Source organism: Schistocerca serialis, chromosome 1 (genome assembly GCF_023864345.2).
Source record: "Schistocerca serialis cubense isolate TAMUIC-IGC-003099 chromosome 1, iqSchSeri2.2, whole genome shotgun sequence".
NCBI lineage: Eukaryota > Metazoa > Arthropoda > Insecta > Orthoptera > Acrididae > Schistocerca > Schistocerca serialis.
In genome coordinates this window covers 471,846,201-471,866,881 of record NC_064638.1, presented here as the reverse complement: position 1 = coordinate 471,866,881, position 20,681 = coordinate 471,846,201, and positions in this window count along the sequence as shown.

Genomic DNA, 20,681 nt, shown 5'->3' with positions numbered 1-20,681 from the left:
ATGTGGACAGGAACACAGATGGGCAGGCCAAGATGTTGAATTTGGTTGACAGAAAACAGGATGGCCAGGTTGTGTTCTTCGAGAGGTCAGACGTCTCACTGGATATGGGTATATGGCACATTATTGTCTTGAACAAGAATACAAATAATGTGCTGTGAAGTGTCAGCTGAAAATATGTTTCATTAGTACACACACTTTTACAAGGATGCATAGTTCATGTTTGACTTATTGTTTGTGGTGAGAGTTTCTAATTTCAGTTGGGTTTCTCCATGTATCTGTTTGCATTGCTATTTTATTTGTGATATTGTACATGTTAACTGCTTCTTTTTTCACTGCAATTCTTTCACCATTTATTGTTCATGATATGGTTCACAGTCAATACTATTCAGATAATGCTACTACATGCACTTACTAAGTGTTCTTTGTAGAGCAAATCATACATGACTTTCAATGTTGTGTAGATGCTGCTCAATCAAATGTCCAACCACAATGACAATCCAAAGTCTAGTGCAGGGCATAGTTGTCAACCAATGTTTTCACTCGGACCGCAGTGACAATTTGCTGTGTACACTGTTTTCTATCATGGGATTAACTTTTGAGTCTGACAGTACATTGGTTTTAATTCCACTTAGGAGTTCCGACACATGACCCTGCATGTGATGACGTGATTTGACACATCAATGGAGGTAAGTATGAAACTAGAACAACACTACATTTGCTGTCCTTTTCAACATACTAGTACTGTCATATGATTCACTGCTCATTGCAGATACAAAGTTCATGCCTTACCACTTTCTATGAAAGTCTCTGATGGCACTGACTTCAATATTCGATTGTGTTTCCAAACATATACCACATTAAGTCCTTTACTTATATCATTACAGGATCAAAACCATTCATTCCAGACAAAGTATAGAATAGCTTCATTCATGAGTCATGTGTAGCTGTTCACTTCAACATACTTTTTGTACTAAATAACAAGTTTTACATGAAACTCAGAAGTATGATTAACACATTTACACTATGTACAATTGGCTTTGTTGCTTGTTCTCTCGCTTAGCACTTTGAAGTTATGTCTGGTCTTGTTTTATTGAGCTGTGTCAACATGCTTTACATAGGGACATCATTTACAAAGTGTATGGCACCCAGTAAAACTTACTGATTTAAGGAAACTGCTGTTCAAGAGCCCTGTAAAATCTCTGTTCATTTGAACAGCTCAAACCACAAAAGGGAAGCTAACTAGTGTTATAAAGACCAAACCAATGTTTGAAGACATCCAATTATGCCAATATTAAGTGCAAACTATTCAAATACAAATGCGCAGAAGTGGACTTGTGGCCTTTGATTTCCTAATAAGGTACGTGCACATTCATCAGTTACGTCTAGTTACTACTGACTATTGCTCAACTGCTTATACTAAACGTTTTTAGATTCGTATCTAATCATCTTGAAATTATTTTTTACTCATTTCTATCCAAGTGAGTGTTCTACCATTTACTTACATATTATAAACCAGAAAAAAACTTACACAGAGAAATGAATACAAAAGATTAATTTTATCTGGAACATCAAGAAAACTTACATACTAAGATCCATTGTGCTTACAGCCATGAGTGTCTCCATCATAGTTGACAGGGGGGATGTGTATTTCCCCCCCCCCTGCCCCCCCCCCCTCCCCAATATTTTTTGGAAAGCAATTTCAATTTTTTGAACCTTAGTTGACAGCAAATGACACCACTGAACAAATATATCCAAGCTTAACTAACTGCACATACTAAAAGATCTTGTGCAGTAAGAATTAATGGTTTTCTGGGTTTACTGATGTCCCAGTAAATTGAATATTCAATAAAAAGACAATATTCAAAGTTTTAATGAAATAGGTTGGTCCAACTATGAGTGGTGAGTGAGTGGGGTAGATAAGCATGACTTTCTTTGTTTTCTTGTAAGATTGTAGCAGGAGTGCCCAGGAGGCAGATTCCGGTACTGTATTTTTTTAAAAGGCAAAGGAATGATGGTAAATGTTTATTACAAAATTTATTCAAACTTGCTCAATTGTAACGTCCCACTGTAGTAGAACATCTCATTTTTAGGAATTTATCAACTGTTTTTTAACTGATTTAATGTAGCATATAGCCTATGACATTCTATACATATTATTTGTCATTGCTTCTTCCCTACAGAAGGGTTTAAGACACAATACTTAATAATCACACACACTGTCAATAAATGTAAATGTTAATGTAATGCAGTACAGTGTGCTTTAATTGCCATTTTTAGTTTTTGCTTCGGGACAAGAAGCCTTGTGATGTAAACCCACATGCTAATAATGGGTTTAGGTTACACACACACACACACACACACACACACACACACACACACACACACTCTCACTCACTCTCTCTCTCTCTCTCTCTCTCTCTCTCTCTCTCTCTCTCTCTCTCGTGTGACTGTATGTTACTTCAGTGAAACAAAATATTTTTATGGACAGTATTAATGTTACATAATTTGGTTTGTGGAATCATGACCTAAGGACTTTCCAACTTGTGCCCACCTAGGATCTGCTTCTTGTAGTGTTTGTGTGTTATGACACATCTCTATATAACTTTTTCTATAAGTGTGCTCCTTTATTAAAAATACTTTAAATTCTGTTGTTTGCTCAGCTAAGTCTGAAAACTCATGTATCACTTGTGGGGGCCGAGACAATGCATCACCTACCATGTTGTCCTTCCCACTCACGTATATGATCTCAAGGTCACAATCTTGTAATAGCAATAACCAGTGTGCTAGGTGCTGATGCAGAAATTTGCAACTTATGATAAAACTCAAAGCTTGATGATCACAGAAAACTTTTACATGCTTACCATGGACATAGTAATTGATCTGTTGTAGTGACCAAGCAACTGATAATGCTTCCAGTTCCATATCTGAACATGATCTTCATATTCAGACAGTGTCTTACTGGCAAATCCTATAACCTGGATACTTATGCTAGTATCATTACTTTCCATCTGAAACAGACAAGATCCTAGATCAGAACAAGAAGCATCTGTAGCCAAACACAAGTCTTCCTTCGGGGGCAGGTGATTCAAGATTTGCACACTAATCAAAGCAAGTTCAATCATATCAAAAGCTGCTTAACATTCATTTATCCAGTACCATGGTGCATTCTTTTTTTGCATATATTTAGTAGAAGCTCACTATTAAGTAGTTGACTGTGAACAAATTGCCATAAATATGAGGCACAGCCTAGGAAGGTATTCAGTTGTTTCCTAGTGCATGGAGAAGGCATGTTTTTTAATGTGTTTATTTTACCTGTATCTGGCATTATACCATTGGCAATGATAATAGTATAACATAAAAATTTAAGATTTTCTTTCCAAAATTTTGATTTTTGCAAGTTTTCAGTGATACCTGCTTCGTGAAACTTGGAAAATACTCTTTTAATAACTCAAGCTGTTCATTACATGTAGAAGGAGCTATCAATACCACATGTACATGTACTGTAACCTATCTAAAAGCTCAGGGCCCAACACTGTATCTAAGGCTGTTATAAAAATGCCAGCACATTCACACCGAATGGTAAGATGAGGAACTGACAGCTTCTACATTAAAAATGAAAGCTTTATACTTTCTAGAATCTTCAGAGATTAATACTTGTCAATATGAAGATTTAAGATATTTTGTGAACAAATATTGTATACCACACAATTTCTGAATCTGTTCAATGAGGTTTCCAGCATGTGTTCTAACAGATATTGCAATTTTATTTATTTATCTAGCATCCAGCACCAAGTGTGCACCACCTTCTGTTTTATGGACTGTTATATGGTGAAAGTGATGTTTCTATAATTCTCCAATCAAGCATCTTTCTGAATTCTCTGCCCACTACCTCTCATTTGGTTCAGGGAATTGAGTAGGTGGCACAAGAATATGCTTCATGTGGTTTAACTTGCATGTGATACGTGTAACCCTTGATTACATGAGGGTTGTTATGAATACTTCTAAATACATATGTAGTAAGTTACTGAGTTTACTTGTTTGGTCCCCACTTAGATAGTCAGAATCTAGGATCTTGCACTGTAATGCTGCTTCCATGTTTCAAGTGTACCCGTCTCACACATCTGTTTGTCTAGGCTAAGGGAAAGTACATTCACCAATCCACTTGTATCTATAATTATAATTGTAAGTAGCTTTCCTACCATTACAAGGAAAGCAGCTTGTACTGCTCTGTCATGCTGTTTATTACATGGGCTAGGACCAGAGAATAATTTGTCACATATATCTTGACCATCATTGCACCTGATTAGATTGAGTTGTTAATCTGTATTGCATCCTACACAATTCCCAACCACTATCTGAGAGCATGATTTGGCCAACTTAAGTTTGCTGGATTATTTGTCGGTGGTTGTTTGTTTTCAGTCATGTCCATTAACTTAATAGGTTGGTTTTGTGGCCTCCAATCCAGAACAGTGTGACTGCTACTTCCTTGGCCTATGTTAGTATTACGTTGACTGACATTCTGTGGGATGGAACTTTGTTGTCAATTATTTTGTGAATTGCCATACCAAGTCTCTGCCCCATTATTGTTGTTGTTTCTAAAACTGAGGTTGAATCAGTGATCAGTCTTCTTTTCTTGTTAAATGGTAGCCTGTTGACACCCTGCTTAGCATGATTATGCCTGAAATTTTGTTGTGGGGATGATTTAACACTACCATTATGATAGCAGCTATGGTTATTATTATTATTATTATTATTATTACTGTGCTGTTGTTCATTACCATTGCCTAAATTGTTACCATTTCCATGGTTATAAGTTCTTGTCTCTTCATATAGCAAATCATTCAAATCAGTGACTGACATGAATTGCTCAATATCTGTTTGCGATGCATGTAATAGCGTTTCCTTTAAATGCAGAGCAGTCTCGCTTTAAATATGTGTATTACAGTTTTACTCAATATTGGGTAATCCAAATATTGGGTTTTCCTTATATATTTTTCAAAGTGCCTGCATTACATCCCCTGTTTACTATTACAACATTCTGGATTGTTCTCTTCCTTTCTCAAGTGTTCTGGAATACAGGGAGACCAATATTTAGCGATAAAAGCTCTCTCAAAATTTTCATAAGAATTGCATCAATTTATAATGTCAGATGTCCAAAGGGCTCTATCTTCTTCTATATGTGCTGGTACACATTGTATGTTTTGTTTGTCTGTCCATACTTTAGGTAGCACATCATGAAAACTTTTCACAAACACAGCCGGGTGCCAACCTTTCTTTTTTAGTACAAAAGTTTGGAACTGCCAGTGCTTTAATAGGGTTTCTTGAATTAGAACTGAGGACAAAGCATTTGTCATCCCTATCTCACATTGTGAGTGGGTTACATACCAGCTAACATTCTCAGTTTCATCATGGTACAATGCATTTCGCTGAAATAAAATAAGATATTCATTGTCAAAAGTGTCTGCTGCAGCTAACGCATCACCCCAATTATTAAGTATGACAGATAACTCTCGCTGCAGTTTGTTCACTTGAGCTACTGCACCTTCTTTCCATTATGTTAGTTCATGTGTAAGCACAGACTTAAATCAACCTAATACAGTTTTTATTTCTTTGCTACCCTCATTGCAGTCAGCTACAACTGCTGCACTCTTATTCTGTATTACAGCTTGTAGCTCATTCTTTAAAGATTTATTGACCTGTACATCATTTTTTTGTAACCATTAATTGTATTGCTCTGTGTGGTTAGGCACTCAGTAACTTGCTTGTCTTTTTCATACAGCCAGCTAATTAATTCACTATTAATTTGACTGCTCTAATTAGTTAGCTGCTGCACAGTACTTTGTAATTCAGATTGAGTGCATTTTAATATCTTAACATCAGATTTTAATTGTGTTACCATTTCTGGTAAGCCTTTACATGTGATTTTTAGATACATTGATTCAGTTGCAACTGTTTCTAAGCATGCGTTCAGTGTAAGAAGGTGATCAGACTGTTTGTTTGATAAATACTCCAAATTTTTGCTTATTTGTTGTTTTCTTTCTTCATCTGCAAATGATCAAAATTTTTATTAATTTTTGCTGTTTGTTCTTCTGTGAGAGGTAAAAATTTTCATACATTTGTAGCTTTCATTCATTTGCAAGATGCAGAAAATTTTGTTTAATAATGGTGCTAAGCCTTGGTATAATTCAGCAAATGGACCTAATAATGGGCAACCTAGTTCCACTTTCTCTTTGAATTCTGCTAGCAATTCTACATTACTCACAGTAGAACTTATGCTTTCTATCACTCTGTCTGTAATTTGATGCTCTCTGGCATCTAATTCCCAACTAGTTGTATCCACTACTTTCAGATCTGTCTGGATTTTTCCTACTATTCCCATTTCCATTAATTAAAATTAAATCAATACGTTTGAAATTTACAGTTTTTCTCTATACAAGATCTATCGCCCGCTCTAAGTAACATTTATTCTCTTAACAAAATAAAAATAAAAAACCAATCTAACAGTGATTTGACATGATGCTCTGGATTGCACCGAACTCTGCCATCTTATGGTGCACAACACTAATTGAAAATTTCTAATGAATAAAAATTACATTCACTATAAGTAAATGTGCTATAAAAGAAGGGTAATGTTCACCCATTTTTGTCTTTCTAACCATGGAGCACAAAATTTTAACTTGAACAAAGGCCTCCTTGCCTGAAGATTTGTGATCTAGAATCACACATAATTTGATTTCAATTTGTAATTTCTCTTTTCTTTTATCATTTTTATTTATTTTTGTGTTGCATTTGGTAGTAGGCACATGAAAGAGAGAGTACATGACAAATTATAGAAGATTTGCCTTTGACAATCTTAACAAAATATATAGTTTGCCTGTTTTGTTGGTAGTCCTCATCTGAGGTTGCTGTTTATAATGTTACCATCTCTAATTTGAAGTAAAACTTTAGTTTAGCAATCAAATCTAATAATAACAAAATTTGAAGTTGTGTAATAATCATAAAATTTGAAGTTATGTAAATTGAAAATTCTATCTTTCTCCACAACATTATAAGAAGAACGGGAGCCAGACAATGAAACTATCTCTCTTTGATTTATCATAATTCTACATCTACATCTACATACATACTCCGCAATCCACCATATGGTGCGTGGCGGAGGTTACCTCATACTACAACTAGCATCTTCTCTCCCTGTTCCACTCCCAAACCGAACGAGGGAAAAATGATTGCCTATATGCTTCTGTACGAGCCCTAATCTCTCTTATCTTATCTTTGTGGTCTTTCTGTGAAATATAAGTTGGCGGCAGTAAAATTGTACTGCAGTCAGCCTCAAATGCTGGTTCTCTAAATTTCCTCAGTAGCGATTCACGAAGAGAGACTCCAGAGACTCCCACCCGAGTTCCTGAAGCATTTCCATAACACTTGCATGATGATCAAATCTACCAGTAACAAATCTAGCAGCCTGCCTCTGAATTGCTTCTATGACCTCCCTCAATCCGACCTAATAGGGATCGCCAACACTCAAGCAGTACTCAAGAATAGGTCGTATTAGTGTTTTATAATTGGTCTCCTTTACAGACGAACCATATTGTCCCAAAATTATACCAATGAACCGAAGACGACTATCCGCGTTCCCCACAACTGCCATTACATGCTTGTCCCACTTCATATCGCTCTGCAATGTTACGCCAAAATATTTAATTGACGTGACTGTGTCAAGCGCTACACTACTAATGGAGTATTCGAACATTATGGGATTCTTTTTCCTATTCATCTGCATTAATTTACATTTATCTATATTTAGAGTTAGCTGCCATTCTTTACACCAATCACAAATCCTGTCCAAGTCATCTTGTATACTCCTACAGTCACTCAACGACGACACCTTCCCGTACATCACAGCAAAATCAGCAAACAGCCGCACATTGCTATCCACCCTATGCAAAAGATCATTTATGTAGATAGAAAACAACAGCGGACCTACCACACTTCCCTGGGGCACTCCAGATGATACCCTCACCTCCGATGAACACTCACCATCGAGGACAACGTACTAGGTTCTATTACTTAAGAAGTCTTCGAGCCACTCATGTATTTGGGAACCAATCCCATAAGCTCGTACCTTAGTTAGGAGTCTGCAGTCAAACACTTTCTGGAAGTCAAGGAATATGGCATCCGTCTGCTACCCTTCATCCGTGGTTCACAAGATATCATGTGAAAAAAGGGCGAGTTGCGTTTCACAGGAGCAATGCTTTCTGGAGTCGTGCCGATGTATGGACAGCAACTTCTCTGTCTCAAGGAAATTCATTGTATTCGAACTGAGAATATGTTCAAGAATCCTGCAACAAACCGATGTTAAGGATATTGGTCTGCAATTTTGAGGATCTGTCCTTCTACCCTTCTTATTTACAGGAGTCACTTGTACTTTTTTTCAGTCACTTGGGACTTTACATTCAGCAAGAGATTCACGATAAATGCAAGCTAAGTAAGGAGCCAATGCAGTAGAGTACTCTCTGTAAAACCGAATTGGAATCCCATCAGGACCTGGTGATTTATTTATTTTCAACCCATTCAGCTGCTTCACAATCCCAGGGATGTCTATCACTATGTCCTCCATACGGGAATCTGTAAGAGACTCAAATGGCGGTATGTTTATACAATCCTCCTGCATGAAAGATTTCTCAAATGCTAAATTTAAAATTTCAGCTTTCGTTTTGCTGTCTTCCATTGCCAGGCCAGACTGATAAGTGAGTGACTGGATGGAAGCCTTCGACCCGCTTACCGATTTTATGTAAGACCAGAATTTCCTTGAGTTTTCAGCAAGATATCTTGCTAAGGTATGATGGTAGTAGTGGTTGTATGCTTTGTGCATCACTCTTTTTACGGCAGCACAAATCTCTCCTAACTTCTGCCTGTCCTCATTCTCCTGATCTTTCTTGTTCCGCGAGTGCAACTGTCTTTGCTTCCTGAGCATTCTCCAAATTGCGCTGTTAAACCATGGTGGGTCTTTTCCATCCGTAACCCACTTTTTTGGCACATATTTCTCCAATGCATGATTTACAATGTGTTTAAAATTTGCCCATAGTTCTTCCACGTCCGTCGTACCGGAAGTAAATGAAGTCGGTTCATTTATTAAGTGGGATGCTAACAACTGCTTATCTGCTCTTTCCAGTAAGAATACTCTCCTAGCCTTCTTGACCAACTTTTTAACTTTCATAACAATAGTCGTAACGACAACATCATGATCACTAATCCCTGTCTCAACACTGACACTGTCGATGAGGTCTGGTCTGTTCGTGGCTACCAGATCTAAAATATTTTCATTACGCGTTGGCTGTCAATTTAGCTGCTCAAGACGGTTTTTGGATAATGTGTTCAAAAGTAATTCACATGATGGCTTGTCTGTACCACCTGTAATGAATCCATAGACATCCCAGTCTGTACTAGGTAGGTTGAAGTCGCCTTCGACTAATATAGCATGATATGGGTATTTCTGCGATACAGAGTGTAGACTCCCTTTGAATGAGTCTAGAACTGTCACAGTGGGACCTGGTGGCCGGTAATAACACCCAGCAATTAACTTTATTTCTCCTAGCCCTGTTAAATGTGTCCAGATAAATTCACAATCACACTCTACTTCGACCTCAGTAGACACAATATTTTTGTCAACTGCAATGAAGACACCACCTCCTATGGTGTCTAATCTGTCTTTCCGATACATGTTCCAATGCTCACTAAATATTTCAGAACTTCCTATCTCAGGGTTCAGCCAGGTCTCAGTCTCGAGAATAATTTGCGCGCCACACTCTTTCTGGAGGGCAGTAAATCAGGAACTCTATTCCGAACACTCTGAAAATTTACTGCCAATATCTTGATAGCTGAAGTGTCTTTACACTGAGCACGTCCTGATTTCCCTGCCTGCACTTTGACTGGTGAGTGTTCATCGGGAGACCTCGCACTACTGTCTAGCCAAAAAAAAACAAACCATGTGTACACCACAAGTACTCTGCTACCCGAGTAGCCACTTCCTTTGTGTAGTGCACCCCTGACCTATCTAGTGGCATCCTGCAATTCCCCACCCAATAGCATATGTCTAGGAATCTGCAGCCAAGACCGTCACAGAGTTGACAAAGCCTCTGGTTGAGACCCTCCACTCAGCTCTAAACCAAAGGACCCCGATCCACTCTGGGAACGATGCTGCAAATAGAGAGCTCTGCTTGCACCTCGTGTGCGAGGCCAGTGGTCTTCACCAAATCCGCCAACCGCCTGTACGAACCGAGGATCGCCTCAGAACCCAAGCGACAGGCATCATTGGTGCCAACGTGAGCAACTACTCACAGACGACTGCGGCCCGTATGCTCAATAGCTGCAGGCAAGGCCGCCTCCACATCTTGGATGAGGCCCCCTGGCAGACAAACCGAGTGCACTTTGGAATTCTTTCCAGCCCTGTACACTATTTCCCTAAGGGGCTCCATCACCCGCCTAATGTTTGAGCTCCCAATAACCAGCAAGCCTTTGCCCCTGTGTGCCTCCTCGGGCCATGCTGAAGGAGCGGCCACCTGCCCACTGACAGGATGAATGGGCGAGGCCAGCCGGCCAGCATCCACATTGACCCTCTGCCTCGAGTGACGTGAATGCATTGCAGTCCGCCACTCACCCTGAGATGAGGGCGGCACCAACGCGCCGGGTACACTAGAAGGTGCCTCGGCGGCTGAGTCAGCGGACGCAGCAAACGACACCTGGGGTGTCTCAAGTGACGTGCCAGACTCTCCACCGTCGCTGCACATCGAGGCAGCAGCCTGAAGGCGGCTGACCATGGCCAACAGCACACTCAGCTGCTTGCGAACTGTGGCCAGTTCCTCCTGCGCCCGCACACAGCACGCACACACCCTATCCATGCTACTGCTAATATCTGGATGTATAGAGTTGCGACAAATAAAACAGCAATATGCAACTGCACAGTTGCATCACCAGCGCCAGATTGAGCTGCGATATATGATCAATTACTTATGAACCAAGCAATCAAATGAACTGACTACGCCACTATACAGATATTACAATGTGATCCTACCCCTGTCTTAGTACAAATGAGAATGGCCTATGCGATGTTACACTCTACCATTATTAAAATTTGATACTACCCCTTTCTAATTTGAAAATATGCAAAGATCTGAAAAATTTGACCACGCAAGCACCCAAACACACAAAGTAATTTGAATTAAACCTGCGGAACTAATACAAAAAACTGAATATACAACTAGTTGCCGCTACTGCTGCTCACACACGTCACTCTGCAAACACAGATGAAACTGCACTGGCCTCTGTCTGCTGCTAACTGACTCTACGAAATAAACAGAAAGCACTGGCTGTCCAAAACAAACAACTGACTGACGACTCCATGAATTTATACTTTGCAGCTATCAATAAGCAATATAACTACTCTCAAATACGAGAATATGCAAGGATTTTATGTAATTAAATATGCAAGCTCACAAACACTCGGAATGAAATTAAGAATCAAACTACAAAACAAATATGAAAGCTAAATATGCGACTCCCTGCTGCACTGCTGCTGCACTGATACTTCACCAGCGGCTGCTCAAGGCTCACTGAGCTGTGTCAAAAGTGCACTGGGTGTCCAAAATTTGCTTGACAGACAATAATTACTAATATTATCACAGACTTTTTCTAGATTTCTGAAAATAGCTGCTCCAAGAACTGGTGAAGGTTGTGGTAGGTTCAAGGTGGTGGCAGCTGGAAAATGGGTGGCATGGTATGGTGTTGCTTTGATTCCATTAGCATTGAGGGTCTGTCAGAGAAATGTTACCTCCAGCTTGCACACTTGTAATTTCTCCTCACTGATAGTTGCTCCAGCATCAAGAGGACAATGAGAATGAGTTCAAGATATTATTTGTAGCTTTGAGTGTTGGCAGAGAAAATTAATACAACATCTAGTTGTACATAACAACAACTGAACTGGAAAAGCACCTTATCAACAAACTGTTGCCACATTTGAGCTGCATTCTTCAGTCAATATGGTGTGACAAGGAACTCTAACAAGCAAAAGGGCATAATAGGAGGTGTCTTGATGAGATAGTCTGGATGCATGAGGATTTGATAACAGGCCTTACGGCAATCAATATCACTAAAAATAATAGCCCTCATGAGTGAATGTGCAAAGTCAGGGATGTCTGGCATGGGATAGTTGTCAAGAATCATGCAGGAGAGTAAAAAGTCATGTAGTCACCATAGATCCAGACATATATATCTTTCTTAGGGGCCAATTATAAGGGAGAGGCTGTGTGAGATCTGAGTGCAACAGTTTATTCATCACAGTCTTAGCTGGATGGAGGAAAGCACGTGAGAGATGCTATGCTTTGTGATGAACAGGTGGGCCAGGGATCATAGTGATACAGTGTGTCTTGTCATTCCTGATAACACACTGATAGAGTCAACCCATGATGCATCATGCAGGAGATTGGAATGCATTTGCTGAACTAGGAGGGATGGTGCAGATAGTACTGTACTTACCTACGGTGGGTTTAATTGCAGCAGGTCCTGCAGGGTGGCTTCATCAGGCCATGGCGAGGGGATGTGCTCAGACATTGTGGGCTTGGTTGCTTTTGTTCAAGGTAGCCACAGTATGTGATAGATGTTGGAGCTACTAGCTCACATGTGGACGTGAGAGAGAATTTTGTTGTATCTATTGTTGCAGGTTATCATTTGCAGAGTGTAGCAGCTGTGAGTCATTGGTAGTTGCAAGAAGATGTTCCTGGACTGTACTGATAGCTTTCAGTGTCGCAATGCTCTTGTGAAAAACTGAAGAGCAGTCACTGTCGGCAGTGACACAAGTGGTGGGCAGCATAATCATTGGTTCGCAGCCTGTAGCAGAGATGGGGCAAAAAGCCACAGGACAGACTAATGTGTTGTTTGGTTGAAGAAGACAGCATGGTTGAGATTGGGGGTGACTCAAAATCTGTGAAGAACGCCAATCCCCAGCACAAGTTCAGCAGAGTAGAAAGTCCAAGGGAAGTGTAGCTCATCTATGAGTTGTATGACATGATCTGCAGTGCTGTGCATTCAGATGTTAGCATCATCAGCTGCGTAGAGCTGCAACCCAAGGGCTTTCAAATGTGGTCTGAACATCTGCCCATGCACTGCACATACATTTGAATCAATGTCAGTAAGGAGGTACATGTTTGTAGATTAAACATGAATAAGCAAATGTTCTTCAGTGGATGCTGATGTTGTGGCAGAGAGATGACTTCCAGCATGAGCTGATGCACCTACTGCAGCCTGCATTTGTCATTTGGGAAAGAGCAGGGTTGCCAGCAGTCACAAGCAATGGTGTTGTTGTTGCTGTGGTCTTCAGTCCAGAGACTGGTTTGATGCAGCTCTCCATGCCACTCTGTCCTGTGCAAGCTTCTTCATCTCCCAGTACTTACTGCAACTTACATCCTTCTGAATCTGCTTAGTGTATTCATCTCTTGGTCTCCCTCTACGATTTTTACCCTCCATGCTGCCCTCCAATGCTAAATTTGTGATCCCTTGATGCCTTAGAACATGTCCTACCAACTGGTCTCCTCTTCTTGTCAAGTTGTGCCACAAACTCCTCTTCTCCCCAATTCTACTCAATACCTCCTCATTACTTATGTGATCTACCCATCTAATCTTCAGCATTCTTCTGTAGCACCACATTTTGAAAGCTTCTATTCTCTTCTTGTCCAAACTATTTATCGTCGATGTTTCACTTTCATACATGGCTACACTCCATACAAATACTTTCAGAAACGACTTCCTGACACTTAAATCTATACTCAATGTTAAAAATTTCTGTTCTTCAGAAACACTTTCCTTGCCACTGCCAGTCTACATTTTATATCCTCTCTACTTTGACCATCATCAGTTATTTTGCTCCCCAAGTAGCAAAACTCCTTTACTACTTTAAGCATCTCATTTCCTAATCTAATTCCCTCAGCATCACGCAACTTAATTCGACTACATTCCATTATCCTCGTTTTGCTTTTGTTGATGTTCATCTTATATCCTCCTTTCAAGACACTCTCCATTCTGTTCAACTGCTCTTCCAAGTCCTTTGCTGTCTCTGACAGCATTACAATGTCATCGGTGAACCTCAAAGTTTTTATTTCTTCTCCAAGGATTTTAATACCGACTCTGAATTTTTCTTTTGTTTCCTTTACTGCTTGCTCAATATACAGATTGAATAACATCTCACTCCCTTCTCAATCGTTGCTTCCCTTTCATGCCCCTCAACTCTTATAACTGCCATCTGGGCCGGCCGCGGTGGTCTAGCGGTTCTGGCGCTGCAGTCCGGAGCCGCGGGACTGCTACGGTCGCAGGTTCGAATCCTGCCTCGGGCATGGGTGTGTGTGATGTCCTTAGGTTAGTTAGGTTTAAGTAGTTCTAAGTTCTAGGGGACTTATGACCTAAGATGTTGAGTCCCATAGTGCTCAGAGCCATTTGAACTGCCATCTGGTTTCTGTACAAATTGTAAATAGCCTTTCGCTCCCTGTATTTTACCCCTGCCACCTTCAGAATGTGAAAGAGAGTATTCCAGTCAACATTGTCAAAAGCTTTCTCTCAGTCTACAAAGGCTAGAAAAGTAGGTTTGCCTTTCCTTAATCTATTTTCTAAAATAAGTTGTAGGCTCAGTATTGCCTCATGTGTTCCAAAATTTATACGGAATCCAAACTGATATTCCCCGAGGTCGGCTTCTATCACTTTTTCCATTTGTTCATAAAGAATTCATGTTAGTTTTTTTTGCAGCCGTGGCTTATTAAACTGATGGTTCAATAATTTTCACATCTGTCAATGCCTGCTTTCTTTCGGATTGGAATTATTATTCTTCTTGAAATCAGAGGGTATTTTCCTGTCTCATACATCTTGCTCAGTAGTTGGTAGTGTTTTGTTAGGTCTGGCTCTCCCAAGGCTTTCAGTAGTTCAAATGGAATGTTGTCTACTCCTGGGGCCTTGATTCGACTCAGGTCTTTCAGTGCTCTGTCAAACTCTTCACGCAGTATCATATCTCCCATTTCATCTTCATCTACATTCTCTTCCATTTCCATAATATTGTCCTCAAGAACATTGTCCTTGTATAGACCCTCTATATACTCCTTCCACCTTTCTGCTTTCCCTTCTTTGCTTAGAACTGGGTTTCCATCTGAGCTCTTGATATTCATACAAGTGGCTCTCTTTTCTCCAAAGGTCTCTTTAATTTTCCTGTAGGCAGTATCTATCTTACCGCTAGTGAGATAAGCCTCTACATCCTTACATTTGTCCTCTAGCCATCCCTGCTTAGCTATTTTGCACTTCCTGTCGATCTCATTTTTGAGACGTTTGTATTCCTTTTTGCCTGCTTCATTTACAGCGTATTTATATTTTCTCCTTTCATCAATTAAATTCAATATTTCTTCTGTTACCCAAGGATTTCTACTAGCCCTCATCTTTTTACCTACTTGATGCTCCACTGCCTTCACTACTTCATCCGTAAGAGCTACCCATTCTTCTTCTAATGTATTTCTTTCCCCCATTCCTGTCAATTGTTCCCTTATGCTCTCCCTGGAACTCTGTACAACCTCTCGTTTAGTCAGTTTATCCAGGTCCCAGCTCCTTATTTCCCACCTTTTTACAGTTTCTTCAGTTTTAATCTATAGTTAATAACCAATAGATTGTGGTCAGAGTCCACATCTGCCCCTGGAAATGTCTTACAATTTAAAACCTGGTTCCTAAATCTCTGTCTTACCATTATATAATCTATCTGATACCTTCTAGTATCTGCAGGATTCTTCCATGTATACAACCTTTTTTTATGATTCTTGAACCAAGTGTTAGCCATGGTTAAGTTATGCTCTGTGCAAAATTCTACCAGACGGTTTCCTCTTTCATTTTTCACCCCCAATCCATATTCACCCACTATGTTTCCTTCTTTCCCTTTTCCTACTCTCGAATTCCAGTCACCCATGACTATTAAATTTTCATCTCCCTTCATACCTGAATAATTTCTTTTACCTCATCATACATTTTATCAATTTCTTCTTCATCTGCAGAGCTAGTTGGCACATAAACTTGTACTACTGTAGTAGGCATGGGCTTCATGTCTATCTTGGCCACAATAATGCGTTCACTATGCTGTTTGTAGTAGCTTACCCGCATTCCTATTCTTTTTTTATTCAATATTAAACCTACTCTTGCATTACCCCTATTTGATTTTGTATTTATAACCCTGTATTCACCTGACTGAATTCTTGTTTCTCCTGCCACCAAACTTCACTAATTCCCACTATATCTAACTTTAATCTATCCATTTCCCTTTTTAAATTTTGTAACCTACCTGCCTGATTAAGGGATCTGACATTCCACGCTCCGATCCGTAGAATGCCAGCTTTCTTTCTCCTGATAATGACGTCCTCTTGAGTAGTCCCCACCAGAGATCTGAATGGGGGACTATTTTACCTCCAGAATATATTACCCAAGAGGAGGCCATCATCATTTAACCATACAGTAAAGCTGCATGCCCCCGGGAAAAATTATGGCTGTAATTTCCCCTTGCTTTCAGCCGTTCACAGTACCAGCACAGTAAGGCTGTTTTGGTTAGTGTTACAAGGCCAGATCAGTCAATCATCCAGCCTGTTGCCCCTGCAAGTACTGAAAAGGCTGCTGCCCCTCTTCAGGAACCACGTGTTTGTCTGGCCTCTCAACAGATACCGCTCCGTTGTGGTTGCACCTATGGAACGGCCATCTGTATCGCTGAGGCACGCAAGCCTCCCCACCAATGGCAAGGTCCATGGTATCAAACTACATTGTACTAACAGTGGTGTGGCCACAGGGTGGTTGAATCAGCTGATGTGGCATTGTCTGCTAGCAATATGGTGCCATGTCCTTTCTGCAGTCTGACACTCAGGAAGAGGTCTGTGATGTCAGCTTTGCATGGAGATGGGTGGCACCGTATTTGTTTGGGTTGCACTCTGACTGATGGAGTAGTGAGACTGGGCTCACCCACCCTGATGTCCTGCATAATTGTAAACAGTCTGTACACTAAGGTGAGTTTCTTGTCCAATGATTCCACCTCATGCACAATCATTGTTAGCTGTAATTTTCCAAAGTGTAGGGTCTGACATCAAAACAGGGTCTACCAAGGAACATAGTACCACAATTGAGAAGGAGATCCCACGGTGAGTTGTTCATCATAGATCAACTGGCATACCTGTTGCTCTGGGGTCTGAGTAACCCATTGTAGCAAGGTTGCCTTTGTGGAGTTGTAGTTGAGGTAGGTGGAAGCGGTGAGTATGATGTCACTAATTAGCTCAGCATGTTCAACAAGATGACATTAGCATAACGAATTTTGGATTGTCATCCACTATGTCCAATGAAGGACAGACACACTCTGCCATTGCAAAGTACAATGTCGCTTAGTTGAAATGGGAAGGTGTAAGTATAGGTTGAGCTGTATATTGGTCCTGTGCTGTATAGTCCAATAACAAATGTACTGTGGGAGCCAGATAGTAAGGTATGACCGGGGTCACCAATGGTGTCACCAATGTGGCTATACCACAAAACATGACATTGACTTTGAACAACAGTTGTGTGTGTGAAGTGGTTGCATTGAGTGATGGTGATGGCAGCATGGTTGGTGCAGTAGATGTGATAGACATGATATCCATTTGCACAGAGTACCAGTGAAACTTGCTGGAGTTGGTTCAAAATACAAGTTCATTCATAATACCTCCTTTGACAGCCATTATTGTGTCACACTCACTGTGTCTTGTGGAGCAATGTTTGCATTAGTTTCCTGGTCAATTTTCCACACTGTCTGCCGTTGACAATGAGAACACTGAGTGGTGGCAGACCCTTATGAAATAAGAGCAGTAGAGCAGCATGGGATTGCTAATAAAACAGGTTTTGTGTCATTTCGCTGCATGATTAATAAGCAATAGGATGCTTCAGGGTGAAATTTCACAGTTAATTCAATGTTCATGGTACTTGTAGCTACCTAGTAGGTAGTTTCTCTTATATATGATAGTGGAATGTACCAGTAATTCACCAGACACAATATATGGACTAAATCTTTTATTACACATGACACAATGCAATGCAGGTGGCTCATAACAGCTTCTGGAGCAAACTGCCTCTCACAGTCACAACAAGGTACTACCACACTAGATGGGAAAAATTGGATTTTATTGTTCTGAGCCCGAAAGCCACATAAAAACCAACAATGACATCCGTTTTTAATTGTCCTGAGACCAAAAACTGCACCAAAAGCAACAATGAAATTGATTTTATATCATCCTGAGGACAAAAACTGCATAAGAAGCAACAATGAATCAGTTTTTAATTCTTATGAGACTGGTTCAAGATATGCTTAGTGTGCTGTCCACCATCTTCTGCCACAAGTATAAATCGAGGAACAGCATGTTCCACAACAGATCAGAGTGCCTCAGAGGTCACATTCGGAATGTATGGCACATTGCATGCCTTGAGTACATCTGTGTTTCTAATTGGAGTACTGCATACAACACCTTTCAGATAACCCCATAGGCAGAAGTCACATGGATTGAGATCAGGGTGGTCAGGCTGTAGGCAGCAGATGGCTGATAATTCTAGCATTGCTGAAACGCCTGTGCAGCTGCTACTTCACTAGCCATGCAATGTGTGGAGGAGTGTTGTCTTGCATAAAAATGATCCTATCTACATATCCATGCTGTTAAAAAAAAGGAAAGAAAAGGCTCCTATGATAAATGATACTGTTAACCTGCACTGCACAGTTACAATTGCAGAATGAAGCAGTACTGACTGATGTGCATGTGCATTTTCCATCAGTATATTCTGCAATTCTGGGTGTTGACATGTTCTTGGAGATAGAAATGGGTTTTGTCTATCAACAGAATGTTTCACAGCCATTCATTGTCCACTTCCATGTGAGCAAGGAATTCCAGAGCAAACATTTGTCTTAGTGGCAGGTAAGCGTGAAGCATCTCCTGAATGTGGGTAGTCTTCTACGGATAACAATGCATGATGTTTTGTAGGATTTTATGCACTGTGTTTGTAGACATGCCCAGCATTTGGGCAAGTCTCCTTGCACAGCCTGATTGCACCCCACTGCAATGGCCACATCTTCGACAGACAGTGAATCAAATACTTTCCACCCTCTGCCACATTGCACTTATAATATCCTGTCTTTTTGAATTTTGTAATAATTTTCTTCTGACCTTTTTCATAACTGTGAGTTGTCTGGAACTTCTGCAGATCTACTGGTGCATAGCCACCATTCTCGTAAAAGAGCTTTACCAGCAGTGTATGATCCTGCATTGAGACAGTAGTGCTGAGCATCTCAGATGCAAACTGAGGAACTGCTGCATACTCTGTCTCTTTCATGTTGTGTATTTGCCACTTTCAGCATCAAACAGTGGTAAATTTTTTGTTATTTTTTTCATAATGTTTCCCTCTTCTTTGATAATATTTAATTCAAATTTGATGTCATTCTGAGCAGTAGTTCTTTTTTACAGCATTTAGAAACTGGAACTTTAATTATAATCACCCTGTACTACAAGTGCTAACTCTTGGTGTGCTAAGTGCTGCCTCCAAGGGATCAAGACAGTAACCACATGTTATTCCAAGCAGAGGGACTAGAGGTGTAATAGCACTGATGCAGGAGAAAGGCAGAGCTGCTACAGCATGGATGATCTGATTGTTTCATGTCTTAGCCATGGTTCTGTTGTGACTAATAAGACAGAAACTGCTGGTTTAGAAAAACAAGAACAGTCCAAGCGCATTAAATTCTCCTAATTTCTAGTCAGAGGAATTGCAGTCCGATAGCCACCAGCTCCAAGGGAGGACCTACGACATTCTACGAATCTACGAGTCTATGTGGATCAGCTGGTCTCCACCTCTAGACTCTGCTGCAGATAGCTGCAGCACTAATGCTTGCATTGAGACCAATGCGGTGGCCACTTTGTGGCCCACAGTTTGAGTGTGGAATCATGCAGCTGCTCAGTTCCTTCATTTGTGTGGGAAATCTCCTTGCTACCTTCCTCTGCTCCTGTAGGCAGACACTGCTACTGCTGTGGGCCATCTCATCCATGTATGGTCTGTTGTGTGATTCTGCATGCTTCAGCATGACCCTTCCTATGCTGTGGGGCAGCCTCTTGCCTGCATTGTCAGCCTCTGCCCGCTGTTGTGGTGAGGTCCTTGCCAAGACACCGCCATCATCATCAGGTCACCGCTGTCAACACTCCACCTGTTGTAGGAAACTGCAGTTCTTTGTAGGCCACCTACTGCTTACATCCAATGCACATTAGCTCTCCATGTATCATCACATGATCAGCAATAAATGAATGTTTTAACAATAATGTTTTCATGACTACACATTAAATGACTATCAAACATCCACTCACCACTTCACTGCTGCCCCACTCAGGGTGGTGAACTACTGATCTTGAGATCTCTGTGAACTGGTTCCATCCCCCATCATAGAAGCCTGCTGCTCTGGCCTCCATAAGTAGTCACTGATGTCTGCAGCTGGGTCCTGACCACATTTCCAGCTAAAATGTGCAGTTCAGCAGTGCATTGTTGGTGACTGGCTCTCCAAGTATCTACTGTCCTCTGGATCTCTGCCAACTGGTTCCACCAGACACCACAGAGGCCAGCCACTCTGGCCTCTA